This window comes from Lolium rigidum, chromosome 7 (assembly GCF_022539505.1).
Source record: "Lolium rigidum isolate FL_2022 chromosome 7, APGP_CSIRO_Lrig_0.1, whole genome shotgun sequence".
NCBI classification, from domain to species: domain Eukaryota; kingdom Viridiplantae; phylum Streptophyta; class Magnoliopsida; order Poales; family Poaceae; genus Lolium; species Lolium rigidum.
The window spans coordinates 16,358,738-16,372,566 of NC_061514.1; positions in this window are offsets into that span (position 1 = coordinate 16,358,738).

Here is a 13,829-nt window from a genome sequence, read left to right on the forward strand (position 1 = left end):
TAGAGCATGGCTAATATTGAGTTCCACATAAGAACTCCATCTTCATTTCTTCTTCTTGATCATATCACATATATATGTTCAAATCGATGATCTTGATGCCAATACACAAGGTATATCTTTATCTTTATGGCATCCATACTTGAATCCAACACATGGAGTACAAGTAGTACCTATGGAATATTCCTTCATATAAACTCAATGAAAACATTAGTCCATAGGAGTTGTCATTAATTACCAAAACCACACATAGGGGCAATATACCCTTACAGATAGTCAAACCTTAAGAATGTTTAACAACTCTAGATTCTGAAACGACTTATCATTTGCAGCCATACCGGGCGTGGATACTCTTTAATTCAGTTTGAACAATGTATATATACATCACACGCATATGTGTGTGATAGAGTAAGCATGTCAGAGCGTGCATGGAAATTTTCCCACATGGACGTTTGGCGGTCCGATCTAATATAGGATCCGATAACATCACAAGTCGGAGGAAGTAATCATGTGTTGATCCTACAAGAACAATGAAGTGGAATATGCATGATTTCCTTTCACAAAAAATATGGAATACGATTAGTGTGTGTGTATGCTTGGAATGGAAGTCTGCAACCAAAATCACTCTTGTTGGCTATATATAAAATGTGTGTATCTTTCCGCACATGCTAGCATGAAATGAATACATGAAGGTATGGATCACCGAATCGGCCAAAACGTAGCTTAATTCCAGTTTAATTTCAATGGAAGCAGGTAACCATAGCCATAAATCTAGACTAACTCATGGTGAACTTGTGGTGTTTAATCATCCTTTTTTTACAAGGTCAAACTACAAGCATCAAGAAGAAAGTTAAGATTATCCCAACAAACTATGGCCATGCTTTCACTTTCCTCTTTTTGGGACAGCGCCACTTTTCACATGGCATTGTCCATGTGGAGCTCGTGCACCATGACAAGGAAGGAAGCAAACTAACATTACACTACGTCCTTCCAAAACCTAACACCATGTCCCTCTCACCATGCAAGAAACTAGAGCCCATGCAGACCAAAAAGGTTAACTCCCCACACAAAAGAAGAAGAAGATGAAGGAGATACAGATAGGTCCATGCACACGCAACTGACCGGTAAAGCGCTCCTCGTCTGTTCCTAATAACCGACTGCAATTTTCAAACATGCCTGAGCTTTACAACGTGGTGAATAGGCATAAATATGGCTAGCCAATGACGATGAAACAAGTCGCAAATACGATAGCGCATACGTACATGCCGACATGTGTGTTCCTCGATGCCATGGATGGACAGAAAGATTCAGTTGTTTATATGATCAAGGACTCATTGGCATTTGGCACTTTGGGCTACTAGTAGATTATGAGAAGGTTCTTAGAAGAATTTACGAGAATATAAATATAGTAGATGGATCCCACTTTGGGAGATCGCAACAGGACTGCAGGAGCCCTCTTTCGATAGTATTGTACTCGCACACCTTATTGATTTGGTCCCCTAAAGTGCTGTTAGCCCACATGCATGCATGAGACGATATCCATCAGTTAATCGACGAGGACGAGCACGAACGTGCAAAAGTCATCGAAGAGGGGCAAAGAGGCCGCATAATCACTATAGTTCAAATCTTGCTGGTTAGTCCTGTTTGACATCATGAGATACTAATGCATTTTTGGAGGAAACTCTGATGTTTTTCTTCTTCTAACTACTTCAAGAGACTGTTTTTCAATTCTTCATTAAATGCTACATCTATCCATAAAATGATATAGCAAATTTGTCTAAATTTATATGTATCTAGACACTTTTTAATGTATAGATACATTTGAATTTAGGAAAATCTTCGACACCTTTTTATGGACGGGTGGATTAGAGTAAGATATACCGACCAGAACTCCCAAAATTATTCAAAAAAATTGAAATGAAACCATGAAAAAAAAATGAATCATGATATGATGCACACTCATCATCCGTAGACTGTAGCTAGCAGCTACATGGGCAGTGTGGGAGGTTACACTTACACCTGATGATCAACAACTTTGCCAAGTTCTCAACTAAAATCGTGATGCTTCCAGGTAGAATGCCTTACAAGACACTCCACCCTCTCTATCTTTTTCTTCCTGAAAGGAACACGTACACCGTGCACACCATCCATTATAATCCACTACTTTTTTCTTCTTTGCGTGTCTGTTCTAGTTAGCTGAGTATCCAGCAACTGAGCAACATGTACACGGATTTGTTTAACGTCCGGCCACGTCTTAATTTCCCATTAATTGGCATAGTTAGCAGTCGTGTGTCGGCCCATTGGTTGCTAGCTAATCATTGCGGGCCCGGAAAAACTTTTTTACTTCTGAAATGTCATGGGCCGGCACCCTGAAAAAAAAAACAAAGCGATGGCTTAAATATTGTGTCCGCGACTCGTTGGACAATTGCAAGGAAATGTCATGGTCACATGGAGCTAACTGTAGCCAGCATGAGACATTGCCCTTGTCGCGGAGGAGGAGGAGAGGTTTAAGGATTAGTTTGATGTCCGCGGCCGGCAGATGGATCGAGCCATCGAGGTGTCTACTGTTGCATCCATTAGCTTGCACAAGTAGCTATAGTCCGGAATTCAGGGGTCCTCTGGCTAGGTCAATAGTGCTTGTCATTATGGCTTGCTAGCTAGGTTAGCAAGTTAGCATAGTGACAAATCAAGATTGTTGGATAATTAGTAATGCTAGGATATAAAACATGACTACAACAATTACTAACATGTGAAAATCAAACATACTAGATGTATTAAGCAACATGAACAGTAGCACTAACCGTTGCTAAAAAGATTGGATCACGTGACATATACAATCAGGTAGAGATGTAGCAGTCATCGACGCAGCAGTAACACTATTAACGATAAAGTTGGCGAATACAAGTCGAAGTAGACGGCGTTGAATACGACGGTAGGCCGCTGATGCGTGCAGTTGACACACGTCCGTTGGGAACCCCAAGAGGAAGGTGTGATGCAGACAGTAGCAAGTTTTCCCTCAGAAAGAAACCAAGGTTTATCGAACCAGGAGGAGCCAAGAAGCACGTTGAAGGTTGATGGTGGCGGAATGTAATGCGGCGCAACACCAGGGATTCCGGCGCCAACGTGGAACCCGCACAACACAACCAAAGTACTTTGCCCCAACGAAACAAGAAGGTTGTCAATCTCACCGGCTTGTCTGTAACAAAGGATTAACCGTATTGTGTGGAAGATGATTGTTTGCAGAGAACAAGTAAAGAACAAGTATTGCGAGTAGATTGTATTTCAGATGTAAAGAATAGGACCGGGGTCCACAGCTCACTAGAGGTGTCTCTCCCATAAGATAAAAGCATGTTGGGTGAACAAATTACAGTCGGGCAATTGACAAATAGAGAGGGCATAACAATGCACATACATGACATGATAAATATAGTGAGATTTAATTGGGCATTACGACAAAGTACATAGACCGCTATCCAAGCATGCATCTATGCCTAAAAAGTCCACCTTCGAGTTATCATCCGAACCCCTTCCAGCATTAAGTTGCAAAACAACAGACAATTGCATTAAGTATGGTGCGTAATGTAATCAATAACTACATCCTTAGACATAGCATCAATGTTTTATCCCTAGTGGCAACAGCACATCCACAACCTTAGAACTTTCTGTCACTGTCCCAGATTTAATGGAGGCATGAACCCACTATCGAGCATAAATACTCCCTCTTGGAGTTAAGAGCAAAAACTTGGCCAGAGGTAATAACTTGATAATTAACATAACATAGTATTCTCTATCCATCGGATCCCGACAAACACAACATATAGTATTACAGATAGATGATCTTGATCATGTTAGGCAGCTCACAAGATCCGACAATGAAGCACAATGAGGAGAAGACAACCATCTAGCTACTGCTATGGACCCATAGTCCAGGGGTGAACTACTCACTCATCACTCCGGAGGCGACCATGGCGGTGAAGAGTCCTCCGGGAGATGAATCCCCTCTCCGGCAGGGTGCCGGAGGAGATCTCCAGAATCCCCCGAGATGGGACTGGCGGCGGCGGCGTCTCTGGAAGGTTTTCCGTATCGTGGCTCTCGGTACTGGGGGTTTCGCGACGGATGCTTTAAGTAGGCGGAAGGGCAGGTAAAGAGGCGGCACGAGGGGCCCACACCACAGGCCGGCGCGGCCAGGGCCTGGGCCGCGCTGCCCTGGTGTGTCGCCACCTCGTGGCCCCACTTCGACTCTCCCTCGGTCTTCTGGAAGCTTCGCGGCAAAATAGGACCCTGGGCGTTGATTTCGTCCAATTCCGAGAATATTTCTTTACTAGGATTTCTGAAACAAAAAACAGCAGAAACAAAGAATCGGCTCTTCGGCATCTCGTTAATAGGTTAGTGCCGGAAAATGCATAAATACGACATATAACGTGTATAAAACATGTAGATATCATCAATAATGTAGCATGGAACATAAGAAATTATCGATACGTCGGAGGCGTATCAGCATCCCCAAGCTTAGTTCTCGCTCGTCCCGAGCAGTGTAAACGATAACAAAGATAATTTCTGAAGTGACATGCCATCATAACCTTGATCATACTATTGTAAGTATATGTAATGAATGCAGCGATCAAAACAATGGTAATGACATGAGTAAACAACTGAATCATAAAGCAAAGACTTTTCATGAATAGTACTTCAAGACAAGCATCAATAAGTCTTGTATAAGAGGTAACTCATAAAGCAATAAATTCATAGTAAAGGTATTGAAGCAACACAAAGGAAGATTAACTTTCAGCGGTTGCTTTCAACTTATAACATGTATATCTCATGGATATTGTCAATGTAAAGTAATATAACAAGTGCAATATGCAAGTATGTAGGAATCAATGCACAGTTCACACAAGTGTTTGCTTCTTGAGGTGGAGAGAGATAGGTGAACTCGACTCAACATAAAAGTAAAAGAATGGTCCTTCAAAAAGGAAAGCATCGATTGCTATATTTGTGCTAGAGCTTTTATTTTGAAAACATGAAACAATTTTGTCAACGGTAGTAATAAAGCATATGAGTTATGTAAATTATATCTTACAAGTTGCAAGCCTCATGCATAGTATACTAATAGTGCCCGCACCTTGTCCTAATTAGCTTGGACTACCGGATCATCACAATACACATGTTTTAACCAAGTGTCACAATGGGGTACCTCCATGCCGCCTCGTACAAAGGTCTAAGGAGAAAGCTCGCATTTTTGATTTCTCGCTTTTGATTATTCTCAACTTAGACATCCATACCGGGACAACATGGACAACAGATAATGGACTCCTCTTTAATGCATAAGCATGTGGCAACAATTAGTGTTCTCATATGAGATTGAGGATATATGTCCAAAACTGAAACTTCCACCATGATTCATGGCTTTAGTTAGCGGCCCAATGTTCTTCTCTAACAATATGTATGCTCCAACCATTAAGGTGGTAGATCTCTCTTACTTCAGTACAAGACGGACATGCATAGCAACTCACATGATATTCAACAAAGAATAGTTGATGGCGTCCCTGAAACATGGTTATCGCACAACAAGCAACTTAATAAGAGATAAAGTGCATAAGTACATATTCAATACCACAATAGTTTTTAAGCTATTTGTCCCATGAGCTATATATTGTAAAGGCGAATGATGGAATTTTAAAGGTAGCACTCAAGCAATTTACTTTGGAATGGCGGAGAAATACCATGTAGTAGGTAGGTATGGTGGACACAAATGGCATAGTGGTTGGCTCAAGGATTTTGGATGCATGAGAAGTATTCCCTCTCGATACAAGGTTTAGGCTAGCAAGGTTTATTTGAAACAAACACAAGGATGAACGGTGCAGCAAAACTCACATAAAAGACATATTGAAAACATTATAAGACTCTACACCGTCTTTCTTGTTGTTCAAAACGCAATACTAGATATTATCTAGACTTTAGAGAGACCAAATATGCAAACCAAATTAGCAAGCTCTATGTGTTTCTTCATTAATGGGTGCAAAGTATATGATGCAAGAGCTTAAACATGAGCACAACAATTGCCAAGTATCAAATTATTCAAGACATTTTAGAACTACTACATGTAGCATTTCCCGATTCCAACCATATAACAATTTAACGAAGAAGATTCAACCTTCGCCATGAATACTATGAGTAAAGCCTAAGGACATACTTGTCCATATGCAACAGCGGAGCGTGTCTCTCTCCCATACAGTGAATGCTAGGATCCATTTTATTCAAACAAAAATAAAAACAAAAACAAACCGACGCTCCAAGCAAAGTACATAAGATGTGACGGAATAAAAATATAGTTTCAGGGGAGGAACCTGATAATGTTGTCGATGAAGAAGGGGATGCCTTGGGCATCCCCAAGCTTAGATGCTTGAGTCTTCTTAGAATATGCAGGGGTGAACCACCGGGGCATCCCCAAGCTTAGAGCTTTCACTCTCCTTGATCATATTGTATCATTCTCCTCTCTTGATCCTTGAAAACTTCCTCCACACCAAACTCGAAACAACTCATTAGAGGGTTAGTGGACAATAAAAATTAACATGTTCAGAGGTGACACAATCATTCTTAACACTTCTGGACATTGCATAAATCTACTGGACATTAATGGATCAAAGAAATTCATCCAACATAACAAAAGAGGCAATGCGAAATAAAAGGCAGAATCTGTCAAAACAGAACAGTCCGTAAAGATAGATTTTATTGAGGCACCAGGCTTGCTCAAACGAAAATGCCCAAATTGAATGAAAGTTGCGTACATATCTGAGGATCACTCACGTAAATTGGCATAATTTTCTGAGTTACCTACAGAGAATTAGGCCCAGATTCGTGACAGCAAAGAAATCTGTTTCTGCGCAGTAATCCAAATCTAGTATGAACCTTACTATCAAAGACTTTACTTGGCACAACAAAACACAAAACTAAGATAAGGAGAGGTTGCTACAGTAGTAAACAACTTCCAAGACTCAAATTCAAAACAAAAATACTGTAGTAAAAACATGGGTTGTCTCCCATAAGCGCTTTTCTTTAACGCCTTTCAGCCTAGGCGCAGTAAAGTGTATATCAAGTAACATCAAGAGACGAAGCATCAACATCATAATTTGTTCTAATAATAGAATCAAAAGGTAACTTCATTCTTTTTCTAGGGAAGTGTTCCATACCTTTCTTGAGAGGAAATTGATATTTGATATTACCTTCCTTCATATCAATAGTAGCACCAACGGTTCGAAGAAAAGGTCTTCCCAATATAATGGGGCAAGATGCATTGCATTCAATATCCAAGACAACAAAATCAACGAGGACAAGGTTATTGTTAACCATAATATGAACATTATCAACTCTCCCCAAAGGTTTCTTTTTAGCATTATCAGCGAGATTAATATCCAAATAACAATTTTTCAATGGTGGCAAGTCAAGCATATCATAGACTTTCTTAGGCATAACAGAAATACTTGCACCAAGATCACATAAAGCATTACAATCAAAATCATTGACCCTCATTTTAATGATGGGCTCCCAACCATCTTCTAGCTTTCTAGGAATAGAAGTTTCAAGTTTTAGTTTCTCTTCTCTAGCTTTTATGAGAGCATTTGTAATATGTTTTGTGAAAGCCAAGTTTACAAGCGCTAGCATTGGGACTCTTAGCAAGTTTTTGTAAGAACTTTATAACTTCAGAGATGTGGCAATCATCAAAATCTAAATCATTATGAGCTACAGCAATGGGATCATTGTCCCCAAGGTTGGAAAAAATTTCAGCAGTTTTATCACAAGCAATTTCAGCAGTTTTAGCAATTTCAGGCAGTTTTGTACACTTTGCACTAGGAGCAGAAACATTGCCAATACCAATTATTTTACCATTGATAGTAGGAGGTGCAGCAACATGTGGAGCATTAGCATTACTAGTGGTGGTAATAGTCCAAACTTTAGCTACATTATTCTCTTCAGCTAGTTTTTCATTTTCTTCTCTATCCCACCTAGCACGCAATTCAGCCATTAATCTTATATTCTCATTAATTCTAACTTGGATGACATTTGCTGTAGTAACAATTTTATTTTCAATATCCCTATTAGGCATAACTTTCGATTTCAAAAGATCAACATCAGAGGCAAGACTATCAACCTTAGAAGCGAGAATATCAATTTTATTGAGTTTTTCCTCAACAGATTTGTTAAAGGCAGTTTGTGTACTAATAAATTCTTTAAGAATGGCTTCAAGTCCAGGGGGTGTGTTCCTATTATTATTGTAAGAATTCCCATAAGAATTAGCATAACCGTTACCATTATTATAAGGATATGGCCTATAGTTATTACTAGAATTGTTCCGATAAGCATTGTTGTTGAAATTATTATTTTTAATGAAGTTTACATCAACATGTTCTTCTTGGGCAACCAATGAAGCTAACGGAACATTATTAGGATCAACATTAGTCCTATCATTCACAAGCATAGACATAATAGCATCAATCTTATCATTCAAGGAAGAGGATTCTTCAACAGAATGTACCTTCTTACCTTGTGGAGCTCTTTCCGTGTGCCATTCAGAGTAATTAATCATCATATTATCAAGAAGCTTTGTAGCCGCCCCCAAAGTGATGGACATAAAGGTACCTCCAGCAGCTGAATCTAATAAATTCCGCGAAGAAAAATTTAGTCCTGCATAAAAGGTTTGGATGATCATCCAAGTAGTCGATCCATGGGTTGGGCAATTTTTAACCAAAGATTTCATTCTTTCCCAAGCTTGAGCAACATGTTCATTATCCAATTGTTTAAAATTCATTATGCTACTTCTCAAAGATATAATTTTAGCAGGGGGATAATATCTACCAATAAAAGCATCATTGCATTTAGTCCAGGAATCAATACTATTCTTAGGCAGAGATAGCAACCAATCTTTAGCTCTTCCTCTTAATGAGAAAGGAAACAATTTCAATTTAATAATATCACCATCTACATCTTTATACTTTTGCATTTCACACAATTCAACAAAATTATTGAGATGGGCAGCAGCATCATCGAACTAACACTGGAAAATTGCTCTCGCATAACAAGATTCAGTAAAGCAGGTTTAATTTCAAATAATTCTGCTGTAGTAGCAGGTGGAGCAATAGGTGTGCATAGGAAATCATTATTATTTGTGGTTGTGAAGTCACACAACTTAGTATTTTCAGGATTGGCCATTTTAGCAGTAGTAAATAAAGCAAACTAGATAAAGTAAATGCAAGTAACTAATTTTTTTGTGTTTTTGATATAGAAAGCAAGACAGTAAATAAAGTAAAGCTAGCAACTAATTTTTTTGTGTTTTGATATAATGCAGCAAACAAAGTAGTAAATAAAATAAAGCAAGACAAAAACAAAGTAAAGAGATTGGGAAGTGGAGACTCCCCTTGCAGCGTGTCTTGATCTCCCCGGCAACGGCGCCGTAAAACAGCCTTGATGCGTGCGGTTGACACACGTCCGTTGGGAACCCCAAGAGGAAGGTGTGATGCAGACAGTAGCAAGTTTTCCCTCAGAAAGAAACCAAGGTTTATCGAACCAGGAGGAGCCAAGAAGCACGTTGAAAGTTGATGGTGGCGGAATGTAATGCGGCGCAACACCAGGGATTCCGGCGCCAACGTGGAACCTGCACAACACAACCAAAGTACTTTGCCCCAACGAAACAGGGAGGTTGTCAATCTCACCGGCTTGCTGTAACAAAGGATTAACCGTATTGTGTGGAAGATGATTGTTTGCAGAGAACAGTAAAGAACAAGTATTGCAGTAGATTGTATTTCAGATGTAAAGAATAGGACCGGGGTCCACAGCTCACTAGAGGTGTCTCTCCCATAAGATAAAAGCATGTTGGGTGAACAAATTACGATCGGGCAATTGACAAATAGAGAGGGCATAACAATGCACATACATGACATGATAAATATAGTGAGATTTAATTGAGCATTACGACAAAGTACATAGACCGCTATCCAAACATGCATCTATGCCTAAAAAGTCCACCTTCGAGGTTATCATCCGAACCCCTTCCAAGTATTAAGTTGCAAAACAACGTACAATTGCATTAAGTATGGTGCGTAATGTAATCAATAACTACATCCTTAGACATAGCATCAATGTTTTATCCCTAGTGGCAACAAGCACATCCACAACCTTAGAACTTTTCGTCACCGTCCCAGCATTTAATGGAGGCATGAACCCACTATCGAGCATAAATACTCCCTCTTGGAGTTAAGAGCAAAAACTTGGCCAGAGCCTCTACTAATAACGGAGAGCATGCAAGATCATAAACAACACATAGGTAATAACTTGATAATTAACATAACATAGTATTCTCTATCCATCGGATCCCGACAAACACAACATATAGTATTACGGATAGATGATCTTGATCATGTTAGGCAGCTCACAAGATCCGACAATGAAGCACAATGAGGAGAAGACAACCATCTAGCTACTGCTATGGACCCATAGTCCAGGGGTGAACTACTCACTCATCACTCCGGAGGCGACCATGGCGGTGAAGAGTCCTCCGGGAGATGAATCCCTCTCCGGCAGGGTGCCGGAGGAGATCTCCGTAATCCCCCGAGATGGGATTGGCGGCGGCGGCGTCTCCGGAAGGTTTTCCGTATCGTGGCTCTCGGATCGGGGGTTTCGCGACGGAGGCTTTAAGTAGGCGGAAGGGCAGGTAAGAGGCGGCACGAGGGGCCCACACCACAGGCCGGCGCGGCCGTGGCCCGGGCCGCGCTGCCCGGTGTGTCGCCACCTCGTGGCCCCACTTCGACTCTCCTCGGTCTTCCGGAAGCTTCGTGGCAAAATAGGACCCCGGGCGTTGATTTCGTCCAATTCCGAGAATATTTCTTTACTAGGATTTCTGAAACCAAAAACAGCAGAAAACAAGAATCGGCTCTTCGGCATCTCGTTAATAGGTTAGTGCCGGAAAATGCATAAATACGACATATAACGTGTATAAAACATGTAGATATCATCAATAATGTAGCATGGAACATAAGAAATTATCGATACGTCGGAGGCGTATCAGCCGCACAGCCCAACTGTCCAGTAGGCGACTCGTGATAAACAACTTGAGCACTCGCGCAGAGCATTTTTCCAAAAACCTGATTCTCCCCCTCCCATACATGATCATAAAGGCGAGTGGTTCTGGAGATCTACTCTCCCATTCGCCGGTGTACGCCGGCAGGCGGAATGGAGTAGGCTACGGTGGCGTCGCAAGTAGAAAGTGGTGGAAAAACCCTAACTCATGTATCAGATGTGTTTCTGCAGCAGGCGACCCGAACCGACTAATTGTGATGCGTCCGTCTATGATTCTATTTATTTTTCTCAACAATAAAAGGAAAGTCTTAACTCAAGGCTCGATCCACTCAACACGATCACGGCGCGTCATGATGTGTCAAGACGAGCGAATAGGAAGGAGGAGGAACACGCGTGTACCACTTTTCTTCTCACCCACTTATTACTGGTGGAACAACCAACTTATAAGGTGGTCTAACTTCCTCCTAATTTTCCATGCGGGACTAAATTTAGCTCACACTCCTCTTGCCACTCCATTATGAGTTACCATCAACTTGGTCTCAAACTCACATGGACTACCACATATGTGGGCTTTAAGATTTAGTCAAAATCTGAAATAATACATTGAAATACTACATGGGCCAAATGTTTTAGCCCTTATGTGAGCAAAGACACCTTCTAATTAGGGATTGTCCATTGCTCCATGTCCGTTTTTTGTTCTAAAATTTCAATTTTTTTAGGGGGTTAGAAATAAATATTAGGGCCTCCTATTTCTTCTTCCTTGTACTTAGGGCATCTCCAACCGGGCGACCCAAACGGACGCGCTGGACCGTCCGTTTTGGGCCGTTTGGGTGGCCGAACGGACACCCGGACAGCGCCCCGCGTCCGCGTGTCCGTTTGGGTCGCACGCTGCGCCCAACGCGCGGACGCACCGCATATGAAAATAAAAAGGAAAACAGCCAAAAATAACATTAAACTAGTGGTTAATTAAACTTAGCCCTATTTTGGGCAATTTTTACACAAAAGAAAGCCCTATATGGGCTTTAAACTAAAAAAAGAAACCCTAGACAGGGGTTTGCGAGCACGGTGGCCGCCGGCAGTACTACCCCCAGTAGTAGTCGTCATCGTCGGCGTCGATGACGATGACGCCCCCCGGCGGCGACGCTCTGTTCCGGCTCGACACGCCGGAGGGCACCGGGGACTCCGGCCAGGGCTCCCACTGCGCCCTTTCCCAGGCGGAGTGCGCGTTCGGCGGGCTCGCCGGCCTGCGCAGCCGTGCCCTCCGCGCGGACTCCTGTCGGAGCTGCTCCTCCGCTGCGGCCTGCGTGGCCAGGCGCTCCTCCTCCGCTGCGGCCTGCGTGGCCGGCGCTCCTCCTCCGCCGGCGCGCGCCCGGCGCTCCTCCTCCTCCCGGAGCGCCGCCTGACGCGTAGCCTCCTCCTGACGGCGCGCCAGCTCGAGGAAGGCCCACGCGTCCGCCTGGGCGTCCTCCTGGGCCTTCCTGGCCGCCTCCTCCAGCGCGGAGGTGCGCAGCGCCTCGGCGAGGTGCGGCCATTTGGCCAGCTCGTCGAGGTCCTGCTGCTCGCGGGACGCCGCGAGCGCCGCCTGTAGCTCCGGGTCGTTCTCCTACTCCTGGGGCTGCGGCTGCGGCTGGGGCTGGGGCGCGGGCTCGTTGATGTAGAGGCCGCCGGGGTGGCGGCCAGCCCGCCTAGCAGCTGTGCCTGGCTGCCCGCGAGGCCGCGCCGTCGCGGATGTGAAGCATGTGCGCCGGCGCGCATCGTGCTCCACGTCGAACCACAAGTCCCAGTTGGGACTTGCGTCGCCGTACGCGGGGTCATGCTGGAGGTCCGCCGGCAGCTGAGCGCGGCGCCTCCGGATCTCGGCGTAGCGGGCGCGGCCGGAGCCCGGGATGGGCGGCACCGGAACCCGATCCGGGCTCGAGTGCCGGCCGTGGGGGAGGTGCACGTCCCCCACGGCATTGGGACGCCGGCGTCCCTGAACATCCGCGCCACCGCTACGGTGACGTAGATCCGCTCGCGTCCGGGAGGCGCCGGCGGCCCCATTGCGAACGCCGGCGGCGCGACTTGCCGGCTGCTGCCGGCCTCGTGGTCGTTGGCGGACGGCTCGAACTCGCGCTTCGGGCCATGGCGGCGCGGAAGCTTCGAGCTCGCGCGTGCGGCCGGAGTGGGAAGTGGGGACTGGATAGGGACAGTCCCCCCTTCCCCAGTCCACATTTAATAGGACTGGGGCACCGACAGGTGGGCCAGCCACGTGGACAGGGCGGACACGCGAGGACGCCGCGTGTCGTCCGCGGCCACGCAAACCCGGCCCAGATTTGGGCCGGGTTTGCGTCGTTCCGGACGCCGCGGCCGTCCGCTTTTGCGGTGCGTCCTCGTGGTGATCCGGCATACCACTGCATGGTGTAGTATGCAAGTCCGATATAACACCAATGAAACACCGTTCCACTAGTATTATATCGCTCGAGTGGTACAACGAAAACATATGCGGGTCCAAGGCATGTCTATAGAATTACAACATTGACTCTGTTACATAAGATCATCATAGCCTCCTACTTACAATGAGGTAAAACTGCAAATAAACTCTAGAAGAACGACTCGTAGTCTAGTCCTATCACGAACTCTATTTGTAGAGTATTTAACTAGCTATAGGGGCTATGAATAGATTCTAGCTAAATAGGAGCTAAGTTTAGGAAGCTAGTTCCCTTCTATGGCTAAACTAGGTTTTCTCCTTGTTGGATGCGGTATTTGACTCCTCCGACAAGGTT